This window comes from Osmerus eperlanus, chromosome 3 (genome assembly GCF_963692335.1).
Source record: "Osmerus eperlanus chromosome 3, fOsmEpe2.1, whole genome shotgun sequence".
In the NCBI taxonomy this organism is placed as follows: domain Eukaryota; kingdom Metazoa; phylum Chordata; class Actinopteri; order Osmeriformes; family Osmeridae; genus Osmerus; species Osmerus eperlanus.
Window position 1 is genome coordinate 11,379,536 of NC_085020.1, and position 24,933 is coordinate 11,404,468.

General features: G+C 44.2%; 1 long non-coding RNA gene across 1 annotated transcript; it reads right to left on the reverse strand.

Moving 5' to 3' along the window:
• Nucleotides 1–12,578: 12,578 nt before the first annotated feature.
• LOC134016826 (uncharacterized) lies at nt 12,579–13,365 on the reverse strand. The gene is made up of 2 exons (XR_009929655.1): nt 13,321–13,365; nt 12,579–13,238 (listed from the first exon to the last, which is right to left on the reverse strand). It is a non-coding gene; the product is annotated as an uncharacterized LOC134016826 (long non-coding RNA).
• Nucleotides 13,366–24,933: the final 11,568 nt, after the last annotated feature.

The following is a 24,933-nucleotide window of genomic DNA, read 5'->3' on the forward strand; positions in this document are numbered from 1 at the left end:
TCTGTTCCCTCCAGATTTCTCCTCGCATGCATCAGATAAATAGTAAATACTCTCAGAGAGACTGGGGGTTCACAGGAGTGGTACTTACCGAGATCTGGAGGGGCAAATTCACACAGATTACAATGAAAAATGTACGTATGGTAGCGGCACTGTTCTCTCATGGTTGGGGAGCTTACAGGGAGTCCTCTCTCTTCCATCTCTGCCTTATCTACTTCCTTTGGAAATCTCTACGCTAACTCTACGTGTTTTATTTTTACTTTACTTTGAAAATGAAATCTACAGCCACTTGGACGTTTCCCCGTTAAACACACTGAGACACATCACATTTTAATTACCTCATCTTATTTGCATATGATTCCTGAAGAAGAAAAAAAAAGTTACATTTATTCCCTGCAAGTGGCAAGTCTTTCTTTGAGGATCATGACAATTAGAATGGATCAAAGTGTAGGTTTGATGAGGGCTAGATTTCATTAACATAATGAAATTAACTCCAAGAGAAATTGCTAATAGAAACAACGAATTGTACATTATTTATATTCAGGAGAAATTATGTTTATGATGTTCATTTAGCAGTTTTAAACCTTGTTTTCAATTAACAGTTTGTTAATTAACTTCTAGTTTACATATAATCACTAAGATTTATTTGCCTTCACATCCTGAAAGCTTTCTGCTTCTCCCCTAGTGTTTCACCCCCCCACCCCCTTTAAAAAGATGTTTTATTGTTGTTTATTTTTGATTACATCACATCACATCCTAATTAGAGTTTTCATAATCAAATAAACGACAAAGACAACAGACTGCTTTAAAGAAATAAATATGTCTCCGGAATGATCAGGACTGGTAGACGCCATAATGAGACTGATTGATGTTGTGGCCTCTGTGCAGTTTCTTATGTTACATGAATCAGAGAGCTTTGGGGTCTGTGTGTTCAAACACAGACCCCTCTCCTCCCTCCATCCATCTCAGCCACCTCTGTTTTCACACAGTGAACCATGGCTCTCCCTCCCCATCACTACCCAGGCAACAATAAAGTACACAGCCTAAAATAGAAGACCTCACTTAGTCCCCAGAAAAACTCCAGGTCAGAGTCAATGACACGACACAAATGCAGTTGAGAAGCTTCCTGTCATCGTGTCCCTAGGTTTTTCCTTCTACTGTTTTTTTCTTGAACTACCGATTAAACAGAGCTTTTGTTTGTGATAGTCTCTGTCTCCAAGCAGGTCCTGTCAACGTTATCTAAACTAATGAGAGACCACTCTGCGTCCCTCCCCCTCCTCTCAGCTCCAGGTCTCTGAGGGCCTGCCCTGGGCTCATCATTCTAGTGAGTGTCTGCTACAGCTAGCCACAGCGTCTAACCTCTCCAGCCCGTGACTCCGTGGGAACTGTGCTCTTCCCCCTGACGGTCCAAAGGCCTTGTCGTTCTGCCCCACCCCACCTCCCCCTTTCTTCCTCACCATCGCTCCCACTTTTCTCTCTTTCTTTCTGTCTCTCTCACTCTACCTCCCCCTCGTTCTCCCTCCCTCTCCCTCAGTCCTGACGCAAATCACCAGGACTGCTTGGCAGCTGTCTGAACCTAGAAGTAGACCTTCCTGCTAGGATGATGGTGACAGTGCCAAGAGGAAAGAGGGCAAGAGAGAGGGAGAGAGACAGAGAAATCCGAGAGAGGGAGAGGAAGAGAGATGGAGAGAGGGAGAGAGCGAGAAAGCAAGAGAGAGAGAGGGAGGGAGGGAGAGGAAAAGCATAAAGATAAAGAGAGGAAGAGAACAGTTTGTGAGTATTTGTGTGAGTGTGAGTGGCAGCATGTGTGTGTGTATGTGTGTGAGAGAGTGACAGTTTTTGTGTCTGTGTGCGAGTGAGTGTTTAAGAAACGAGTGGGTTATAGTTAAGCCTCCCCTGCCATCCCCTTCCCTCCCCTCCACACACAGAAACGAGGGCTTCGCCCACGCACCTTGTCTCAAGCTTGTTTGCGAGTGCCGCCAGGCAGACCGAGGGTGGCGGAGCAGGATTCAGTAGTGTTCTGGGGCAAGAGCATGGTGGCTGGGGGTGGGGGGGGGGGGGGGGGGGCAGGAGGGGAGGGGTGAGGGGGTTCCCAGTTAGCTGGTGTTTTAAGCCAGGCCAAAGTATCCTCCAGGGCGAGTGCAATTCCCATGCCCTACTACATTCCACCCTCAGATCCCAGACGCGTTTTTGGGGTTGTATTTATTTTTCCTCCCCCTACGTGGAGTCCAGGATGTAGCCCCAAAGCATTCCCAGTGACCTACGTGGGAGGAGGAACTAGAGAGCTCTCCTGTACTCACACACATACACACACACACATACACACACACACATACACACACTGACATTAAACCATGTCCCGAGAGGCTTTGCTCTCTGTTAAACACACCAGTGACAATCCAAGCCCCACACTGTACTGTATCACAGTGCATGGGAATAAACCTCCCATACACGCCTATGGGTTTTGATCTTCCTGTTGAACCAGGAGAACTGGACATGGGAACAAATACAGTGTCATACCTTCTGCATTCTGTCACTTCATTTCTCCTGGTTCTTTATTCCGATTACAGACATACATATCAGAGGCTGTTGAGCCCTGGAGGTATATTGTTGTGATAAAAGAAGAATTTTAAAGGCTTGGACATGCAAATTACCTTGTTCCACATTAACTTCCCTCACCCTGGGCAAATTGTGCCACAATTAAGTTGTATACCTAAACAGCAAGAAGCCTTTTCCAGGTACCCCAAGGACAGAATGCGATGGTTGACTGGGAGTGGAATGGTGACAGATGGAAATGAACATACTTCATTTCCTTCATTTGCATTAGTCTTGCCTTGGCCTCATTAATGACTGGTAGTGGAAACTGATAAGACTTTGACTTCAAGGCCAGATTGTGCCAACTGAATATTCAAATTTTTGAAAGAGGGGTACCTCAAGGGAATATTCTAAGACCTTACTGTATTTGCTAATAAGATTATGTACATAAACAGGAAGGTATTGTAAGACGAAAGGCGGATATATATATAGATAGATAAATAGATAAGTCAAAACATGATGAAGTAGTCTGAGTCATGGGAAAAAAAACTGAAAATGGACACAGAAAGGTATTTACTCGAGACAGCAGACCTTGACCCTGAGCCTCAAGTCCCTGATGGAATGATACCAAAGTGATGGACTAAAGAGGAAAAATGACATCCTGGAGCCTGCTGCACCCTGGGAAAGTGAGAGTGAAGCCAAACACCCCTGTTTTCTCAAGTAGTCACAATCTGGAGATCGGACAGGGCAGTTTCCTGTATGGGTCCTTCCCATCCCTCCCTGTTGAGGAACACAGGAAGTCAGGACCCCCTAGGTGCTCAGAACGCAGAGAGGACACTGCTCGGGGGCCTGATTCATGTTATCATAACACTCTGAAGCTTCACAAGTTCCCCACGTTACTCTCCCACGCTGCACCCTCCCTCCCTCCCTCCCTCTCTCTCTCTCTCTCTCTCTCTCTCTCTCTCTCTCTCTCTCTCTCTCTCTCTCTCTCTCTCTAACTCTCTGGCTCCGACCCTGTGTCTCTCTCCCTCTCTCTTGCCCTTTCTAGCCCCTCCCCCTTGCTGACTGGGGACCTGCAGGGCCTGTGACATCAGCAGTAACATGTCGAGTTCCTCCTTCTTCCGTCTAAGAGCAGAGAGGACACAGGCGATCAGCAAAACTAGGGACAGGAGATGTGTGAATCTGGAAGATTATAGATAATGACAGGATGTAACAGACTGATGAGATAAATCGATGAAAACTCATCTGACGATAGAGGAAAGATTATGATAAAACAAGTAATAGACAGATGGATGTTGATGTATTTGAGTATTTAGCATACCTGTTGTATGTGGATCAGGCAGAGAGACAGATTGTATTACACAAACCAATCCTACATGATCTCAGCTTGTGTTGTACATGGCAGGCCAATGGAGTTTGTTATCTAGAGATTTGAGGGATGGGATTGTCATGATTTACAGCATATGAAGATAAATGACTTCCACGGAGGTCTCTGGTAGGAAAGAAAACTAATTCTTATGTCTTGGACACATTTTTGTAAATATACAAATGTTTGCATTTCTGTAAAAAGGATGTGCAAACAAAGAGATTAAGTGACTTCAGTAAATCAACTCACAATTGGAGCTGCAGGACTAGCGCCTGTGACCTTAAGTCATCTTTGGAGTGAATACATGTGAAAAAAACTTGTAAGGGAGTAAAAATGTATTTTGTGCTCGAACACATCTGGGTTTGGTTACACGCTTCGAGGTAGGGATTAAAATGGGAAACACGCTGGATTTTCCCAAAGCGCACGCCTTGGTGACTGCAAACAAGGCATAACATTTACGTTTCCGAGCTAGGCTGGGAGAGCAGGCCGCGCATGGCCCTCCCAAACCTGGGTACCTGACAGGATGTAGTGAGGACCTGATGGGAAATACAGGACGTCCAGCTGCTACACCCCCAAACTCACTGTAGGATTCAGCTATGGAGATTCGCATCATCAATGGCCGTGTGACCAAATCATTTTTTAATACGGATCTTTTTATCGAATAGAATCAAATCATGACACTTATGTGATTTGGGATGTATTTACACATGCTTCAATTTGGGCAATTTTCTCTTGGCCCATAAAAAAGGCGTTTGCCCTCTGAGCTTCCGATGCTCCAGAATATTCTGAAGTCGTCACTTGACTGCACTTCCTTAGTGCAGATAAGAGGCCTCTTAAGGGCTTGATAGTTCATTAAAGGAAATGTTGGGGGGCAAAAGGGACTATTGGAACGAAAAAACAAACGAGTCATAAACAAACACACTGGTCGTGACACCCATGTCATCTACAATCAAACGCACGTTGACAAATTGAAGATAATTAGGCGATGTCCATGACAATGGGGTAATTGGTAGTGACAGGCCAGTCATTCTAGCATGAGAATTAGTGATCTCTAGAGTGTTTATTTGAGCAGAAATGTTAATAATGTGTGCTATAGTTGGATTTTTTCAATGTTTCTGAAATGTTATTTGAAGGGATTACATCATTTTGGACAGTTTGCATGACAAAAATAAAACGGGTTTATCAGTGGAAGCGTCTTAAAGAGAATCCTGTAATCTCCCGGTTGGATTACCCTCAAATCTCCATGGGGTGAGACAGAGAAAAAGAAAAAGGCCAAATAATAAATAATAATTACCAAAAAGCCAAAACACATCCCAAAAAAACAAAACCTCCAGGATTTTGAATGCTGGCGTAATTGAGATTGGGCTGTAAATGCAAACTCGATTACGTACTTTCGATGGACCGGAGAAAGCCTGTCATTCTCCTGAATCAGTCTGGCTTCCCATTGATGGTTACTAGTGGACCAAATGAAATCAGATTGTATGTGTGTAGCCCTTTTTACAATCACTGTCACAAACAGCTTCATGGTTTCCCCACAAATCAACAGATAATCCAATCTGGATCTGAAAACTAACATTGAAAAGAGGGAGAAAAAAGGGAACAGAAGAAATTTGGTGAGCAACCATTCAATGAGGAGTCACTTCCTCTTGAGATAGTTTGTGAGGCAGTTTTATCTGGATACCTGGGTCATATGAAATATTTGGTCTTCAGTTTGACCCTTTGGGTTTGGGGGAAGAACTCCTCGCTGTGAGAACTAGGAGAGCAGAGAAAATTCAACTCTGAACCACACAATCCACACAGCAAGATGGTATCACGATTTTGGATAGTGCCTGAGGTTTGAACAGGTTTAAACATTTTAATGATTCAACACTTATATCCTATGGGAGAAGGAGCCATGGTACAGTAACTCATTGCAGGAACTCCGCTCCTCCTAATGCATTTCCGGCCTGTGGGGGTTGACCCATACAGCAAAATTGCTTAAGGCGACCTGGAGCTTTAGAACATGTCTCTCAGGGTCGTTTAATGAACAGCTACAACCTGCTGGTCTCTTCACAAAGAGGACCTGAGAGAAAACAGCTGGTCTGTAAAGATCAGACCCCCCCTCCCTCCCCACTCTCCCAGCCCACCCTCTTCCTTTTGGCCTCCCGCCCTCAAAACCTCTCACCATCTTCATCTAAGCCACCACCTATCTCCTTCCCGTGTGTTTGCTTCCTTCAGCGGACCTACCATGGTCTGGCAGAGTAATCCCTGGCGTGGGAGAGAGCCAGTGGGAGTACAGTATGTTTTTACGCCTCCCCGTCCTCAGCTTTCTTGCACAACCTCTCACACAAGCATTACTTTGATATCCCAACAAGTTTATTTCAGAGAAAAATATTGTACGCTGAATTCTCATAGTGTGCGAGTCATTATTTAAAATGTTGAGGGCAGTTTGATGAACTCATGAAAACATTCCTTCACAGAAAAGTACTTCAGGTAAACCTTCTGAGACTGCATAACCTTGTGTTCCATTAAGCAATAACATACAGTATATTCCTCTCTTGAGATACTGGTGTTCTCTAAAACTGAATTAATTACACAGTATCCTGAGAACCTCAAAAAAACATTCATTTGCTGGTCATGGAGAGAGACTGAGGCCTGTGAAACAGGTTGTGTTATTCCTCCATGATCCTGCATACGTTTCAGCTGTTGCTATTCTGCCGGGGATCAGACACTGCTAGGAAACTACTCTGACAAGGTGCAGGATTGGCAGCAGCAGCTTTGCTCTCGTTAATCAGTCTTACAAAAACGCAATCTCCTGACAGATGTTTTCTCCTGCTTTTCTCTCTCTCTGTCTCCCTCCCCCTCCCCCCCCCTCTCTCTCTCTCTCTCTCTCTCTCTCTCTCCATTGCTGGCAGCAAAGCCATTTCAGGATGACGCTGGGGGTGGGACACCACCTGTGTCTGCCATGGGTTTTTTTGTGTCGTTTTTTTCTCCCAGTGTGTAAAAACCCACGGACAGAGGGCATCTGAACCAATCAGCAGTAGAGAGAGAGAGAGCCCTACAGCTGTAGCCTGGAATTGCGTCTGTTCAGGAGACATCTGACTGTGTCACCCCAGATTGAACAGCTTGGCCCAACCAGCCAAGATGAGGGCAGTGCTTTCCTTAATCCCCGCGATATCCTCAGAGACCTACAGGACACGGAACATCATGTGGGTGCTAGGCAACAAGCTGCAGCCCCTACTGCTGTGACCAGAAGGATATCTGATCTAAGAAAATGGCGCTTATGGCTCCAGGTCTTCCCAACCCTCTGCTCGTACTCCCTGATTATCACCATTCATCTCATCAGTTTTAACGTCATAGCTGGGATGATATGCTGGTTTGTTGCTGTTACAGGCCACCTGATTGTGGAGCTCCAGTTGTGGAAGAGGCCCAGAAACTTCTGTCTGTCACGATGCCAGGCCCAACTCTGCAGATGAACAGGTAGGCCAGAGGCCACGTCCTAAGGTTGCTGCAAGTTAGAAAGCTAAACACCAGCAGGCAGCTGCTCTAGTGTTGTTGTCTAACCACTGAATACAACCTTCAGAATAAAAAAATATTAATTCTCTAATGGTTTGAACGTCTTGTTTTTTTTTGTTATGTTGAAATTACATTTTAGTTTCAGAGGTCTATCTATCTTTGCCAACAAAGACAAAGGTTGAGCTCAACAAATGAGGTTTCATATAACATGAAAGCTATAATGTCTAAAGCAACAGTTTTAACTAGGTTACATTTGGACCTTACCGAAAGGTAGGCAATGGTTTGTCAGACGCTTGTGTTTTGTTAAACCGGAGGTGAATGGCAAATATTGGTTTTAGAAGCATTACTGACATTTCAATGAAATTGGATAATTGTAGCCTGCCATATGCAAAGCATTCAAAGGAGCCCACACAATTTGGCATGAAATATTTTTTTCTCTCTCTCTCTTTTCCGTGAGGCTTAAATTATAGGTTGTCGATGGAAGCATTTGTGCTGTAATTTTGTCTCCCTCTCTGAAGACCTGTATGATTTTAAACTAAACTGACTCCAGAAAAGCCTCTTCTCTTTCTTATATGTAATACAGGATGATCAGGCAGAGCGTTCGATGACCTCTCTAGTACATGGCTTGACGGAGTACTTGTTAAAAATGGCAAATAAACTTGAATTTGAACTCAATGACTTGAGTAAATTACTTTATTAAAAGAGATATTGGTTGTTGGTGTTGCCTACCAAAACTAAATAATGAATACAAATATTCAGTAAATTTACATTTAGCAGACACTCTTATCCAGAGGGACTTACAGTAAGTACAGGGACATTCCCCCAAGGCAAGTAGGGTGAAGTGCCTTGCCCAAGGACACAACGTCAGTTGGCATGACCGGGAATCGAACTGGCAACCTTCGGATTACTAGCCCGACTCCCTCACCGCTCAGCCACCTGACTCCTAAACAATGAATAAAGGAAACAACAATTATTAGGGTAGTCTGTTTAGTACTTCCAGATGCATCTTTTGAACCAAATGTCTACAAACTGCAGTTATCTGACTGTCTGGTGCCTCCCCAGTGAATACATCAGACTACTCACTGTTTGGAAGCTTGCACTCTGAGTAATTGGTGTTTTGTAATGTTATCTTAACCACTAAAAATGTACTCAAAACAGTTTTCAGGGATACTGTACACAACTGAGAGCAAACACACACCTTAAGGACATCCAACATACAGTATCATGAATACAAATATACATATTTTAGTGTATCTTTTTATGTGCTTTTTCACAGCATCTGTTCAGTTTTGCATTCCAGATTTGTGGCATTTGGAAGCATTATATCGACTTAAGTCTTGTTTTAACCTTTTTTCGCTTCATAAATTGCAACAACAAACAGTTACCTCCCAGCATGAGGGCAGAGAAAGGCATCTGCTCACTGTGACACAATGTCACAGTATGGAAGAGGGATGCCCTCTCAGGACGTTAAGCTCCACAGCTCACACATAGACTGGGGTTGGAGATGCGACTGGTGTTCATTGCAAAACAAAAGCAGTTTGCATGTTTTTAGATAAGCACACACCTGGACACACCGCTGGAAGAAAGAAAGAGTACACACGCGTGCATAGACATACACACACACACACACACACGCCCACACACACAGCCGTCACATCACACACTGGTCGTATTCTCTGTAATCAGATTACACTAAGTATCATAAACACACAACGTTGGAAAAAAAAGTATACATACAGTTTAAATATATAAATATTTCACACAGCTTTCAAACAGCATTTATCCCTGGGCTTAAGAACTCACTGGAAAACCTGTGCATGTGTGTGTGTATGTACTTGTGTGTGTGAGGAGGGGGGTACTAGGACAAAGGAGATAGAGCAGATGTCATCCATGGATGTAAAGTGTGTGCATTGCATGAACAACATTAACCCAGTTTCTATAAATGTCCATGCAGACTTATTTTGTAGTTTTGACCCGCTTGTACTCATTTGCCCGTGGCTTGTCTGGTGCACCGATATAGAAACAGATGCTGGTTTAAAGGGAACAAACTTTAGGAGTGTTAGATTTAGTGTAAGGTCAAACTGAAATCATATTTATAAACCATCTTGGTCGCTGTTAAACTGTCCCTAAGCCATATTCTGTCAAAGCTTTATTGTAAATCATTGGGTTGCTGAATTTTCTCTTTAATTACGCAGCTATTTTCTTCTAACCACTCAATTGTTCCATTGTGACAAACATTCCTACGGTCTGTATACCTTTCCAGAGAGGTGATATTAAATCATGAAAACAGAATGCTCAATTGGGGTAACCATACTTCTATCCTGTCAGCACTGCCTACAATACATCATAATGACAAATAATAGCCTGCATTACTAATATACCATTCTATAGCTCAGTGTATGTTCCCTAAGGAGGCTGGGTAACTTGTGAGCTGTGTTTACCAGAGCCAAGCCACGGCCTGGCTCCCCAGCAGGAGGATCCAGGAGAGGGAGGCCGAGCCCAGGGTCACACCCATGCTCTCAGGCCTTGCGGTGGAGTGGGCTGGGGCCGCGCCTGCCAGAGTTACAGAAACCTTTCTGGTTAGTTCCAGAGACACACAAAACGAGAAGAAGGGGAAAGAGAAAAGAGCTGGAGTGCGTAAACATGGTGTTCTGAGTTCTTCCAAGAATAACATATTAAAGGTATTTTCTGAAGGAGCTGCAGAGAAAGCTTGATGTAGCGTCCAGTGGTACACTATTTTGGTATTCTATGGCCACATGAGCCTTATAGGTATCCAACCATTTTGAATGTCTACATTTTGGGAAGAGGGAACCCAGTGTGGAGAAGGTCTTTGGGCATGTCATGGTTCAAGACGTGTGAAACTGACGACAAAGTATGAGCTGATGTCTGTCATAACTCTGGTTAATCCAATTTGATTTCTGGGGGATAACCAGAGCAATAAGATGATGAATAACACCTCATATCCCACACTGCACTCATTTTTAACTGAGTGTGTACTACTAATTCATGGATCAATCACAACAAACTCTCCCATTCTCTTTCTGGGGAAATATTATGGAGAACATCATCAAACATGATCGAAAGTCTCTTTTCAAAAGCAATCAACGTTTTCTTTATTTTCCTTGCCTTCCTTTCTCTCTCTCTCTCTCTCTCTTTCTTTCTTTCTGTCTTTCTTTCTGGAAAAGTTCTCATCTGACATATAATTTGGACTGTGGTCCTTTTGAATACTGCCTTGTGGCTTGGCTGACATTTAACAAACCTGTGTGGAGTTGACAGCACTTGTTTGCGGTTTACCTTACTCCAAAGAAGTCTATTTACATACAAAACATGGTCTAACTTACTGTTAAGGAAGTTGTGTCCAAACAATACAAAACTACCAGCTTGGTCAGTTGAGTCTGTTATAGAAAAGTCTTCAACCAGCAACATAGAAAACCCTTAGACTTTTGCTGTGTCTAAAAGTTCTAAGGGTAACAATCTGACACTGAAACATGTATTGATACACTAATGTCCTTGTTATTGAATAAAATAACTGAAAAGATCTATGTCTGACCATCCATTTCTTCCCAGTCTAAGGAGTCCAAACTATGGACAACATGAGCTGCTGCTTTTAGTTTGCAGTTGAAGCAGGAGAACACAACATGAACTCTGTCTGGTCATTCTGAAAATATTCTGAACTACACACAAGATCGCGAACAGAAAAACGTGATTTTTATCTCTGCAATTAAAAAAGTAGAGAGAGAGAGAGAAGGAAAGAGAGAAACACTCGTGCTTAGTTAATTTGCAGACACAAACAAAAATGTAAAACAGGGGCGATAAACAAACCCTCTTACTTCCCTACACTGTGAAACCAGTCAAGTGTTACAAATCTAATTGGAATATATGAATGTTTGCTTTGTCTGCTGGCCTTAACTTTGTATGACCAGATGAGCTGAATGTCTCAGAGGCCAGGCTCCAGACCCATCGGACAGCCGGTCTGCAGATTTGCACACTGACTGAATGCACCACAAACGACTGCGTGTGTATGTGAATGTGTGACTGCATCAGAATTCCTGAAAAGAGAGACGGACAATGTGGCTGTGGACAGGAAATGAATACGTAATGACAAATTCCTACCCAAAATTCATCAGATAAATGCCTTCCATTTTGAATCCCTTTCAGTGTAATCCTAAATTATTAAATTCATGAGTCAACAGAAAATGTTTCTGCCTTGCAGGAAATAAGACCGTAAGAGTGTGAGAATGGCAGTTTTTGGCTATACTATCAGACTTGGTTCACTGTACTCTCCCCTCCCAAGAAGGAGATAAAAATGTTGTTATCTTGTTTGCAGAGATGTTTACCATCTGCCATCAATCCTTGAGAAGACTTGGAAACATTTCTGTCGAGTGTCCCTTCTCTCCTGCCTGTGTGGCTCTGACTCTGGGACATGTAAGATTCCCTGGAGAATAGAACGAGAATAGAACTACAGGAGCACTCAACAGCTCCGTCTAACAATAATAAAAGTGCTCAGGCTTAAAGGTGACATTCTCAATTTACGATTATTTGTGTCTATATAGTGTGTTTCTTGGCTCTGAATCCACCCAGGCTGTCTTTGTCCGGGGAGAATACACAGAGAAAATCTTCTCGCCTCTTTTCTTCAAATGAAATCCGTCAAACCCTTTCTGAGACTCTTGATATGTGGAGTCTGACCTCAGGGATTATCATCCCATACGCCATCTCAGGATTCCTGGGAGGGCTGTGAAGTCAGTTCCCATGTTGCTCGTGCCAGCCAGACTTCCTCTTGAACCCATCTGTGGATATGAGGGTGCGGAGGGTCTGAAAGAATGGGGCTTGGCATAGTCCAGTTATTCTACCTACCCATATCTAGAGTGACCTAATGTAGATCACATAGCCGACAAGAAATTTGAAGCATCTGTAGAGATAGGCATGGCTAGATTTGAAGATTTAAGTATGTTTTTAAGACAGCACAGCAAGGCAATCTTTGAAGACCCATTCAGTGTCAAAACATTGTATGAAACATTTATTTTGGGAGAGGTTTACCAGAGGATTTATTATGTGTTTGCAACACTACTAAGTGGTTTCTGTATTTGATGTGGTCATCATTCCTGTATGAGTTACAGTCTTGCACTAATCTTAATTATTTACCCATTTGTAAGTAAACATTTTCTTTTAAGGTTCCCAGCAAAGCTTTGTGGAAATGTGTCTGGCTTTTAATCAACATCAGATGCCATCGCTATAAACAAAACAATTCGGAGTAATTACATTGTGTTAAGTTGAGAACACAACTTGCACATGTCTTCACAAATATGGGGGATCAGCTACCCTTGGCCTTCACCACAAAAAAAAACACAATTTAGACACATCATGTATTTAATTAAAACTATCACTTCTAAATTGATCCATTGATTCATAGATTAAACCCTACTGATACATGTGGATTTTAGGTGACTACCAGAACCAACATGAGCTCATATCGTCAATTCCCTCTTAGAGAGATCTCATGAATCAGAAGTCAATAAACTACAATCTGTTGAAACAGGAAACAGACCAATTTAGCACTAACATGCTAAATAATGATTAGCTTCCAGAATAAAAGATTGGTCGCAGCACAATGGCAAAACAAATGTTCATGAAGGAGCATTTACTGCCTGTTTGTAAACTGTGAGTCAAAAAGCTCCTAAAATGTAATGAACTTTTCTTTTTTTTGTGTGAGAAAAAGCTTCAAGCAGCGTGTCCTCTCCGTCCTCTGTTGCGTCCCGCAGTCATATCAGGACCCCAGCGAGAAACTTCCTTCCTCTCCAAACAGGCCTTTTCTCCTCCGAACCCAAACGGTTTTTCTCCAGTCAAACTAGAGAAAGGAGAAGAACAGCGTAACTGAAAGAGAAAAGCATAAATGTAAATATAATGAATGGTTGAGGCTTCTGGCCTACGCTGAAGGAGGTGATCAGCAACAATAGTGCCGCGGAGCCATGCCGCCTCTTTGCCAACGAGTGCTGGACTTCTGTGTCAACTTGAGATGCTATGGCAACATTCATTGACAGGAAGTTTATTTTCTCAGGCCTTGCAGAATATTAATAACCATCTCGCGGAGTGTTGCCAAGTTTCTTTGGATCAGGTTCAAACCCACGCTGTGAACTGGACGCACACTCGGGATATAATGTAAGCAACAGATAAATTGCTTATGTTATTTGTGCAGTGGATCATAATTATCTGTCTTTTAAAGGGTTTGATGTAAATTGTCAATGATGGGGGGATGGAGTTTGCCAAGCCGTGTTGCCTTTCTGTCATGGCAGAGCAGAGGGTAACTCTGGAAGCAGTATCTCTCTGCCAACACAACTAAATGCCTCTCATTTAAAACTTTTAAAGTTGTAAAAACTGATCACTGAAACAAATGTCGGGGACCTGGCATCCCACCACATGTATTGATGATGGAAGCAAATCCCAAAGTTTTTACATCTTTACTCAACTCATTCAGGGGCAAAGGTGCACTGCAAAAGACCTTCAGCCCCAAACTACCAAGGGCCCGACCATTTATCGAACTTGACGTTCTCTAACATCGGTCTAAGGCTCCTACAAACGCTAATGAGGAGCTGGAGAAGATGAGGCTTCTCTGGCCTCTAATCAGGTTTGGCAGGAGAGACACTTCCTGCTCAGCGAAGGAAAGCCACTCAACCACCAGACAGCAGGACGAGAGGGTAGAGAAGTCACGCTGATGAGCACTCAACACGCATGCACTCATCACACACAAAGCAACACAGTATGTGCAACTGTAACAGATCAGAAGGTCATTCAGATTATCAGATAATTTCCCCTGATGTATTTATCTGTCTCTAAATCTCTCTTCCCCACCCCTCTCTCCCTGTCTCTCACACACACACACATAGTACACACCCACACACAGCCCATATGGAAAACACACTCTACCAAACACTAGGCACTAAAACATTGAGCATAGCACTTCCTTTCAATACACAAGAAGCCCATAATAGACCGAATCAAAAACACGCAAGCTTGTAAGCAAATGTTCCACCACGACACACACACACGCACACTCTCAAGTTGACGCCAGGCTGGAACATATCAAACAACAAGCATCAAGAGGACAGACCTTTCCCACATTAAAACACACAGAACACTTAAGAGACCAAGTCCCTGATGAGAGACCCCAGTGCCTTGCCAGTCTCCCTCCAACCATTGACCAAACAATAACAATGGCCTGTCTGTAAAACTGTGACCTCAGGAGTCGTCCGGGTTAACACTCCAGCACGCATCAGGTCCAGAGAAGGGTCAGGAAGGTGAGTTGCACTATTTCTATGTCACTTTGGATGAAAGAGTCTTCTAAAAGATCAAATGTACATAATGTGCTAATATTAGGATATATATCAGGTCCCGTATCATGAATATGTGACCTGATTCAGAACAGATATTAGCTGTGTTTCTGCAGGTTTACAGAGCACTTTCCCTGTTTCTAATTCTGGAACACAAAGGTCCCAACTCAATCTAGATGGTAAACCACGGCAAACCATTCCATTCATGTTCTCTCAAACCCAACCATATCTTTATTCACAGCGAGAGATCTCTGAGCTAGTGTAGGCCTGCTAATGAAGACAGTCGATCTAAAGAAAGGCTGACGGTGGGGTTGTAGACAATGTAGACAGTCACCACAGAGACACACATAGGTTTGCAGCCCGGGGCAGTCCACATCAAAGTAGGTCCCACGTCAAAGAGGCAGAGAAACAACGTGACATCTGACGATGGATTCCGAAGAAAAAACAACCAACCCTCCCTCGTTTTGGAGACACGCTTTTTTTTCCTCCCTTTCTTTCTTTCTTTCTTTCTTTCTTTCTTTCTTCCTTCTTCTTTTTGTGTGAAGGGGTGTTTGAGCGGCTGGAGCAGTTTGTACACCCTGCTTTCCAAGGGTGACTAATTTGGCTCAAACAATGTTTAAATAATCAAGGAGCTGAGAAGACTTTGAACTCGTTTCACAAGAAGGCCACCAGATGTTTCTGCCTCTCATTTACTGAGTCGTTCTACCTCTCATCTGTGGTACGGAGGCACACAGCGTTGCAGATCTCGAATAGGTGGGGTCGGAGCGGACTGTATACGAAAACAACAAGCTTCACTGTGAAAACAACACACCATGATCAACTTTATCACAAAATCATAAGATTGAATTCAGGTGAACAGATAATTCACCCTGATGTCTTTCTTAATGATTCTCTCTCTCTTTCTATTTCTCTCTCTCTCTCCCTCTCTCTCTCTCTCTCTCTCTCTCTCTCTCTCTCTCTCTCTCTCTGTCTCTCTGTCTCTCCCTCTCTCTCCCTCTCTCTTCTCTCTCTCCCTCTCTCTCTCTTTCTCTCTGTCTTTCTCCTTTTTTCTGTCTGTCTCTTTCCCATATACACACACACACACGCCATTCAAACATCACCATCTACATCTTACAAAACACATCCAGCATGGCTGATCATGGCAGGTATCCTGTGTGTGTGTCAGACAGTGTCTGTGTTGCACATGTGGAGTGATGCAGGGAACCTGCCTGCAATCCGCCCCACATGGAGCCATGTGTTTGTGATTGGAGTAAACGAACCACAGCAGAAATGTGTGCTCGACATTTTCTTAACTCCTCCTGGGTGTTAGAGAAATAAATGTGCATATGAAAATTCTCAACAAAGAGTCGAAGATCACCCCAAAAGATTTCATCTTATATTTCTGATTTGTGTGTACATATCTGAAGGGCATTTTCTAATCAGATTCCCCCCTGTATTTAATTGGAGAATGATGAAAAGGGGTAGGCCAGATTACGCCACTCTGCCTGCTGGGCCTCCACAGGGGGAAAATTGAGAGAAGCTTTTCAGACTGTTTTTATTTGAATCTTGGTAATGAAGTTAATTTTACAAGGTTTCCGTTCATTGAAAAGCTCGCTCAGGTGCAGTGCAGACATTCACAAACTCCTACACACAAGCGCTGCATTCTTGAAGGCCCACAAACACACATACACAAACACACATAAACAAACACATATGCTTTTGCAGTCCATATGAAGCAATAAAGTGAATTAAAAACATATGAATCAATTGTGGTTTAAAAACCAAATAGCTTGAGCCATTAGACATACTGTTAAACCAGAACCAAAAAAGTGAACTTTGTCTCCTGCTGATTCTGTAAGACACAATCTTTGTTTATTTGATGAGACCAAAAAAGATAAAGCCTTGATCAAATCCAAACAACACCAGGCTATCCTTGCTGGAGAAGGCGGAGAGTTCTCCAAGCCGGCTAGCTTTCACACTGTTCTCCAGAGCCCCTGACACAGAGTGTGTTGAACCTGAAAGGAAAATAAATGTGTGTCCGTGTGCAGCCTGAATTTGGTCCCAGGCTTTCACATGAGAAACGTTCAGGAATGTCCAGGAACACTGTTGGAACTGCACATCATCCTTACAACATCCTTCTCTCATTACGTCTCAATACCGAACCTTCCATTAAGGCTATTTTTAGTTGACTTCCTGTGGATATGTGAGGCAGCAGTGCACGGTAAGGGGATTGGACGACAGTTCTGGGACCTGGAAGTAAACCAGAGGAGGTCTGAGGACAGGGTGCTGGGACCAGGAAGGGGGCCAGAGGGCTGACTCTTGTCTCTGAGTGTGCATGTCTCTGTGTGTGTGTATGTGTGCGCATGTTTCTGTGCTTGTGCATGTCTGTGTGTGTGTCAGTTCTTCTTGCATAGTGGTCCTCGCTAACCTGTTTTGCTGGAAAGCTGTGGTCTCCCTGTAGTCTCTCTTTGCTTTGGTCTCTCTTAGCTGTGGTGTCTCTTGGCTGTAGTATCTCTGAGCAGTGGTCTCTATGAATTGTGGTCTTTCTTAGCTGTAGTGTCTGAGGAGTGGTCTCTCTGAGCTGTGGTCTCTGAGCAGTGGTCTCTCTGAGTTGTGGTCTCTCTGTAGTCACTCTGAGCTGTGGTCTCTGAGCTGTGGTCTCTCTGAGCTGTAGTCTCTGAGCAGCGGTCTCTCTGACTTGGATGCGTGTGCAGTCGAAGGGAACAGTTCACTCCTTAACGAACAGGCTGAGAGCAGCAATTCCATGCTGGGGAGAGAGAGCAATGCTCACAGCATATCCCTGGCTAGGTGACAGCGGAGATAATTTCCTGAGCAGAGGGAGTTACCACCAAGAGAGAGAGAGAGAGAGAGAGGGGGGGAGAGGGAGAGAACGAGAGGTAAAGCGGGAGGGAAAGAGAGGGAGTAATATGGATAACAGAGTGACATTGGTGAGAGAGAGTGAGGGAAAGGAATAATAAGGAACCAGCTAGAGAGGGAGGGAAGCTTTAATAAGAGAAAGAGACTTTGTGACGGGTGAGTGAAGAAGAAATAGACATAAAAAGAGAGCGCAACAGAGAGAGAGGGAGACAGGGAAAGTGAGAGCGTGAGGGAGGGAAAGAGTTAGAGAGGGAGAGAGAGAGAGGTGAGAGGGAGCGAGCGAGCGAGCGAGAGGGAGAGAGAAAGGGAGAGAGAGGGGAGTGTCCTTGTTTAAGAGGGACCGGCTGAGTTATGTTCCTCTTGGCAGTGCAAGGCTCATCGGCTGGGCCCAAGGCGTCTCGGCGCCACCTCAGGTTCCAGCGTCCGGGCCTTCTCTCTCCGCACATGGCATTCATTTTGGGGGCTGCCGAGGAGTGAGATGGGGCTTCGTCTCCAAAGCCGAGTGGTGCCGGAGCAATTAAGGGGCTGCAATTACGCAGGGTGGATCTCCTCTTGCAGCACGCCAAGAGTAATGCGGGCCCTGCCAGGGATGTAATGGAAGTGACAGAGGAACAGAGTCGTAATGGCCGTCGTATACGTGATTTACACCAGGAAGAAGGCCCCTGTGTTTTTCTGTTGTTTTTTTCCTCTGCGCTCTCGCATGCGTCGACCAATCCGAATCACAACAGAACACATCTAAGAGCCGTCGCTGCAGCAATGATGAGGGATTGAATATGTGACCAAACCACATCCTTTATTCGGCCAATCGCGTACTTTCTCGCCCCCCCAACGCCCCGTTTCCTTCCCCAGAGTTGTTCATGACGGAGGAATTTCCATAAGTGGTTCTAAAGTGGCACCAGAGAGAGAGGGAGGCATGGGCTCCAGGGTTAGTTAGCATTTTAACAACAGAATGATGGAGTTTCACTTAGGGAAGCCTAGCCTCTGGGTAGAGGCAGGGCGAGGCAGGGTAGAGGACAAGACAGCCTCTGGGTAAAGGGTTTCTCAGGGTAGAGGCTGGGTAGAGGACAGCTCAGGGTAGAAGCAGGGTAGAGGCTAGCTCATGGTAGAGGCAGGGTAGAGGACATGACAGCTTCTGGGTAAAGGCAGGGTAGAGGCTAGCTCGGGGTTAAGTACAGCTTCCGCGTGGAGACAGGGCAGAGGACAATATAGCAGCAGAGGTGGTTAAATAAGGCTTGTGAGCATCACATCAAACTGTTTGAGCATTTAAAAGCAACCGTAGTAATGGCAGGTTTGAAATTCACACGAGTAACAATTACACTCTGACTTATGCTGGCTCCGTCAATAAAGATGTAGGCCTTAGCTTGGTAGATAAACACAAACATGTAACATGTTTAATTCACAATTTCCTCTTGTCCCTCTCTGTTAAAGATTTTTTTGCATCTCCTTCTCCTTCCCTTCAACAAAAATGATGTTCATATGGTGCGGTCTTGGAAACTGCTCAGGATTTTCTTTTTGAACTGCATGTATTCTTTTTCTGTGATATATGAGCAGTGATTATTGGATTTGAGAAGTATGTAATGTAAGCATGAGGGCAGTGAGGAGAACTGGTTGATGATTTAATTGATGTTGTGATTCAGGGGTTTGGCAGTGCTGTTATTCAGTATATTAAAAGCGAGCACAACATTCATAACATGCTTTGTGGGGGACTCTCAAGTTCTTTATGCAATAAAAGGTCTTCTGACACCCACTGTGAAGAAGAAGAGTTTAAAACTGGCGTTGCGCAACATCACCCACACGTTCTTACAGAAATGCCTGGGAGCTAATAACAAAAAGTGATGATTTATTCTGCATCAAAAAGGCAAAATACTTTGATGAAGGATCCATTAAAACTGGATCTGGAACCTGGGATGAGGTTAAAACCGCTAGTACAGCAGCAAACTGTCATGATAATTAAAGTCAATACATTTTCCTGACCATCCATGGGTCTTGACTCTGTTGACTCACTTTCAAGACACAGCTGTAAACACTGTGGCAACACTTTAGATCCAGGTGCTTGTAATAAGCGTGAGTTCATAGGTACTAAGACCGTATAAGATGATGTGAAGAAGTGTTAATAACAGTAGGTTAGTAAGCGTTAGGGCATGGGTTAAGTGTCATGGTAAAAGGAGGTAAGCTTAGGTAAAAATACCTTTGTAAGATGTTTTTTGACATCCATATGTGTTACTAAGATTTACCAACTTACTAAAGCCTTTGATCTATTAATTAACGCTAATTACAAGCACCTGGATCTAAAGTGTTACCAACATTGTTTGTGTGTAGTTTGTACATTGCAACAATATCATGGCTGCAGTGTTAAACTCTACCTGGTTCAGCATGTGCAGTTGGTGTTTTCTGAGGACAGTGTTAATTTACACGAGTCGAGGAGACAGGGCTGTGAGAGTACGTTTAATCTTCTTTCCTCTATCAGGACAGAGATGGACTCAAATGGTTAAAAATGAAGTGTAAAGAAGCCCACACATGTTGACATTTTTTTGTTCCGGTAATCCCTGTGTTTTCATCCAGATTTTAAAGCATAATCCCTTATGAAAGCCTCAGGGCTAGGGGAGGAAGAGCCTCTCGGCCAGCCAGCTTGCTTCTTGGGAGCACTTACAATGACAGATTATAATGTGCAATAAAATAAAGAGATCAGGGCATGTTAGGAGTTCATGTTGCTGCGTTAGAAACAAACGCTTCCTGTGTTTCTGTGAAGTGTAGCGCTCGCAGACTGCTCACAACCAGTGCGCTGCGGAGGGTGAAGACACCTCCTAAAATAAGGTGCAACTTCCCTGTCTGCAGTCACAGCCTGGCTTCAGGGAAACATGTCACTTCCTGTGACATTGCCCAGGACACAGCATCACGTTCTGAAGTGATGTTTTTTTGACCAGAATGTCACACAATAAACTGTGGACACCTCCAAACTACATGTTGCCGACCTAGTCTCCAATATATGATGGCAACATCACTTCACTACAGGCACACATTTCATACTGTATATTATCATAACGTGTTACATTTCTAAGCAAATATACATTTAAATTGGACGCTTAGTTTTAGGATTGATACCATGTGTGATAAGAACGGCGCAAGACTAGCAGGAAGTCAGGATCAATCTCTCGTCATTTTAAAGGTTAAAGGTTGCCCCCGTGCCACCTGCTGCAGTACCAGTGTTCCAGCAGAATTCCTCCCCTAAGTTAATTCCAAATTCTTCATGCTCTGAAAATAGTCATCCTTTACTGTCTCAGTCTTGGTGACTGTCGCCGTGCTCGCGTCCTTGCATGTGTCACTGATCTAATTTTATGATCATATTTTCCAGCTGAATCATAAATGCCTGCCTTCACATCCCGAATAGGTTTACTCTGAAAGAAACATTCTTGAAACCTTCCAGTGTATAGGTGCATCAATGGCCCTATTTTGTCCGTAGAAACAACCTGCCAGAATGCAGCAGAAGCCTAACAGGTTTCACTTGACACAATTACAGACATACATACATCAAGGGCCAAGCCCTAACCATTATCAATCAAAATCAAACATATTTGATCTACTTTCAAAAAAGAACGCTTGTTTATTTGTCCATCTTATTTTAGCACAGGAGTGCTTTCTGGCGCGTTGGAAATGCATGAGCCTCTTTAGAGAGAGAGCAGCTGTGTGACGGCGTGTGACGGCGTCTCGTCTGAGACCTTCCACACAGTCAGAGCTGCCACATCTCTGTCTCCCAGCCTGAAACACACTGAGCACGTTGTGGACAGAAATATGAATAGAGGATAGATGAGGATTTGTGATTTTGTTAAGGAACCAAGTTGTAATATCATAAATGGCTGGATTGGATCACATTTGTGTGTATACATGTATTTCCTGTCATGTGAATGCCAAGTTATGTATTTGTCGATACCTCAGTGGTAGAGCATTTGATGGCAGGTCAAGAGGTTAGGGGTTCAAATGTTTGCTTAACAAATACCAGTAGGTACCAACACGTTTCTTTATGTTAGATATTGTGTGAGTAGCATTTTGAAGTCCAGGATAAAGATCGGACACCTAATTAAATGAGATGTCTACAGTGCTTCCACAGAAACGTCAACTAGGCCCAAAACTTGAGGATGGAGATGGACAAAAAGCATGTGTGTTTCTCTTCATTGTGATTGAATGTTAAACTACATAATACAATTACAGCAATCAGGATGGGAGAGCGACTACAGGGCCTGCTAGGTTGGAGGGCGAGCGAGGGCGGGGGGGACAGAGCGAGGGAGGGAGTGAAATGAAGATAGATAGCCAGAAAGAGGTCAAAACAGAGAAAAGCAGGAAATGTAAGATGACAAACAGGTCTTCCAGCGCCAGTCTGACGCCACACTTCTACTCCCAGACATTAGTGTGAGCAGCGTTCACACATCACTCCAGACAGAACACAGCTCAGGACCTGGGGAGCACGGTGAGACCGACAGGGATAATCAAGAGAAATGGAGGCTGCGGTGACAAGGATCAACTTTTGTTCTCCTCTCCAGGGAAGTACAGTAGGAAACCTGAAATTGTCTCCCTACTATTGAATGGACTGGATTCACACAGTTAAATAAAGCAGAATGACATAAGCAATAGAGTAATTCAGACATCTATTCATACATTCTGTTTAGTAAGGGTTCTTTTGCTACGTGGCATTTGATGATCGTGTTTTTGTTGTTCAAACAGACCATGACCAAGGCAGGGCTGGACTCTGATGTTACGCTGAGTATTCTTTGAGTGCATGTTTGAAACATTTTCAGCAAGTACTGACAGACGTCTACATTGGATGTTGAATCAGTGGATCATTAGTCTAACAAAAAAGTGCAGCAAATAGTTTTCTCTTCACACACATAAATGCCAAGCCCCGCCACCATACACACACACACATACACACACTCCTCCCCGTCAACGAACGGACGGAGCAAATATGGCCTTATGCGTTTGAGCCTCCTGATCAAACACAATGAGAGCACAGGGACTTAGTGTCTGGCTCCATCTCTCCAAACACACCCCGGTGGTGTGGATCTAGCCGCCTGCTTGTTTTTGCAGTCTGAGGATGCACAAAGAACAAGAGTTCTTTAGCCAGGAAAACTTGTTTACTTTAATTACCAGAGTCAACAGGCTTCAAGTGGGAACCTAGTTTTGTCTTTGTCGCTGCTCTCGCTTTCTGTCTCTCTATAGCTCTCTCTCTCTCTCTCTCTCTCTCTCTCTCTCTCTCTCTCTCTCTCTCTCTCTCTCTCTCTCTCTCTCTCTCTCTCTCTCTCCCTCTCTCTCTCTCTCTCACTCTCTCTCTCTGTCTGTCTCTGAGACATTAAAACTGACCTGGCTCTACTTCCTAAACAAGTCTCCCTCCCACAATGTCTCCCTCTCTCTGTCTCCCTCTATCTCCGTCTCCATCTCCGTCTCCCTCCCTCCCCCTCCCTCCCTCCCTCTCTCTCTCTCTCTCTCTCTCTCTCTCTCTCTCTCTCTCTCTCTCTCTCTCTCTCTCTCTCTCTCTCTCTTTCTGTCTCCCTCTCTCTGTGTTTCGCTCTGTTTCTCTGTCTCTCTCTTGTTCTTTCACACTCTAACCTCCCCTCCCTCCCTTCCTCTCTACCTCTCCTTCAACCTGGGAGGTAACAGCTGATGTTTTTCCAGGCCTCCTCTGACCTGGCTCTTTCTTCATGATTGCCTTGAGAAAACTTCCCAATATTGCTTTGGTGCAGAGGCAAATAATCTAGAATTAAATCATGGATTCCTCAGTCCTTGTCCATAGCAACAGTCCCGGGCCATCTGCTCTTGATGTAGGCACCAATGCTCAAGCAACTCGATCTGTCACCTGGTCTTGTAATGAATGTGTCTGCATTCTCCCACAGACAAAGTGATCTCATGGTGTCACATGACCACAGACAAAGATGTCCGCAACCATAATTGAGTGCAACCAATCAGTCTTGTTGACAAAAAAAACGTACCATGACATGGCTGCTTGCCGTACTGCAGACCCAGCCACAATCCCGCTATAGAGTTCCTCTTGACTCTCTCCCTCTCATTACATACACTTCGGCTTTGGTAATGTGTACACCGAGGAGAAAGAGAGAGAACTAGAGAGGGACAGAAAGAGAGAGGGAGCAAGAAAAAGGAAGTGAAAAAGAAAGAAACAGAGGGTGGAAGAGGAGGCAAAGAAAAGAGATAATTGATTGAAATAGATTTTTAAAGTCATTTCTGAGTGTTAAATGACAGTTTCACATTAGTATTGTCATCATATAGTATGTGTATAATACTGTCGGTGAAACCATGGCTCTCAGACCTATGCTGAGGCTTAATCATTAAACACTCCTGAATGAGTGTCTCAGTCACAGGGGACAGGCCGCAGAGAGGAGACTCTGTTATTACAGCAGATAGAGGCCAACCCAGACAGTGTTTAGCCACAGGGAGCCCCTCTAGCCACCCAGGGGGCATCCCTCCCCTAAACCCTCCCCCTCCCTTAAACCCTCCCTCTCCCCAAAACCTTTCCTATTCCCTAAACCCTCCCCCCCCCCCCCCCCAAGCCTCTCTCTCTCCTAATTCCTACCTCTCCCCAATACTCCTCTCTCATCTACACCCCCCCCTCTCCTTCACTCCCCCTCCCCTCCTTCACTCCCCCCTCCCTCTCCCCTCCCCACCTCTCCTGGACCGGGATATTGACAGCTGCCAAACAGCCCCTCCTCCCGGCCCACCATCACCCCACCTATATAAAACTATTACAGGGATTTTCGAAACTAAGCCCTTGATGTGTGAGCTCCCCAAAAAAGCTCTTCGGCGTTCTCCAACTCCCAGTGTTTAGACTGGATCATGGAGAGGGCTTAGCGATGCTCTGAGAGATATCAGACGATATGTCAGTCAGCAGCTGAGGTATCATCTGTCAGATCTAGGTATCTGACGGGGTGTGCCTTTCCCAATAACAACAGATATCATGGGTAAAATAACAGATTAGGCCCATTTGTCTGGTGAAACGAATGGAAGTCAACCCATTGGAACCATCAAATCGGTTCACGCGTGGGTTTGAGTTCTCCGCTGAAAGGAATTGCGCGACACGATCGTCTCCGCCATTGCACCGTAACGCTGGCATCTCACAAGCAAGGAGACCCAGATACAAAATGGATCATGCGAGTGAACAAGATGTCCCGTCGTGTATTTGACAGTTTCCTTGGAATCACACAGGTCTTTGCAATGCGATTAGCTCGAAAAAACCTGAATGTGGAACACAATGACATCCTGTGTGTTTGACTCCATCTCATGATTTAATCAATACTGACCGGTGCTTATTAAACTGATGTGATCGGCTCCACTGCGTCGGCCCCATCCGTCGTCCTG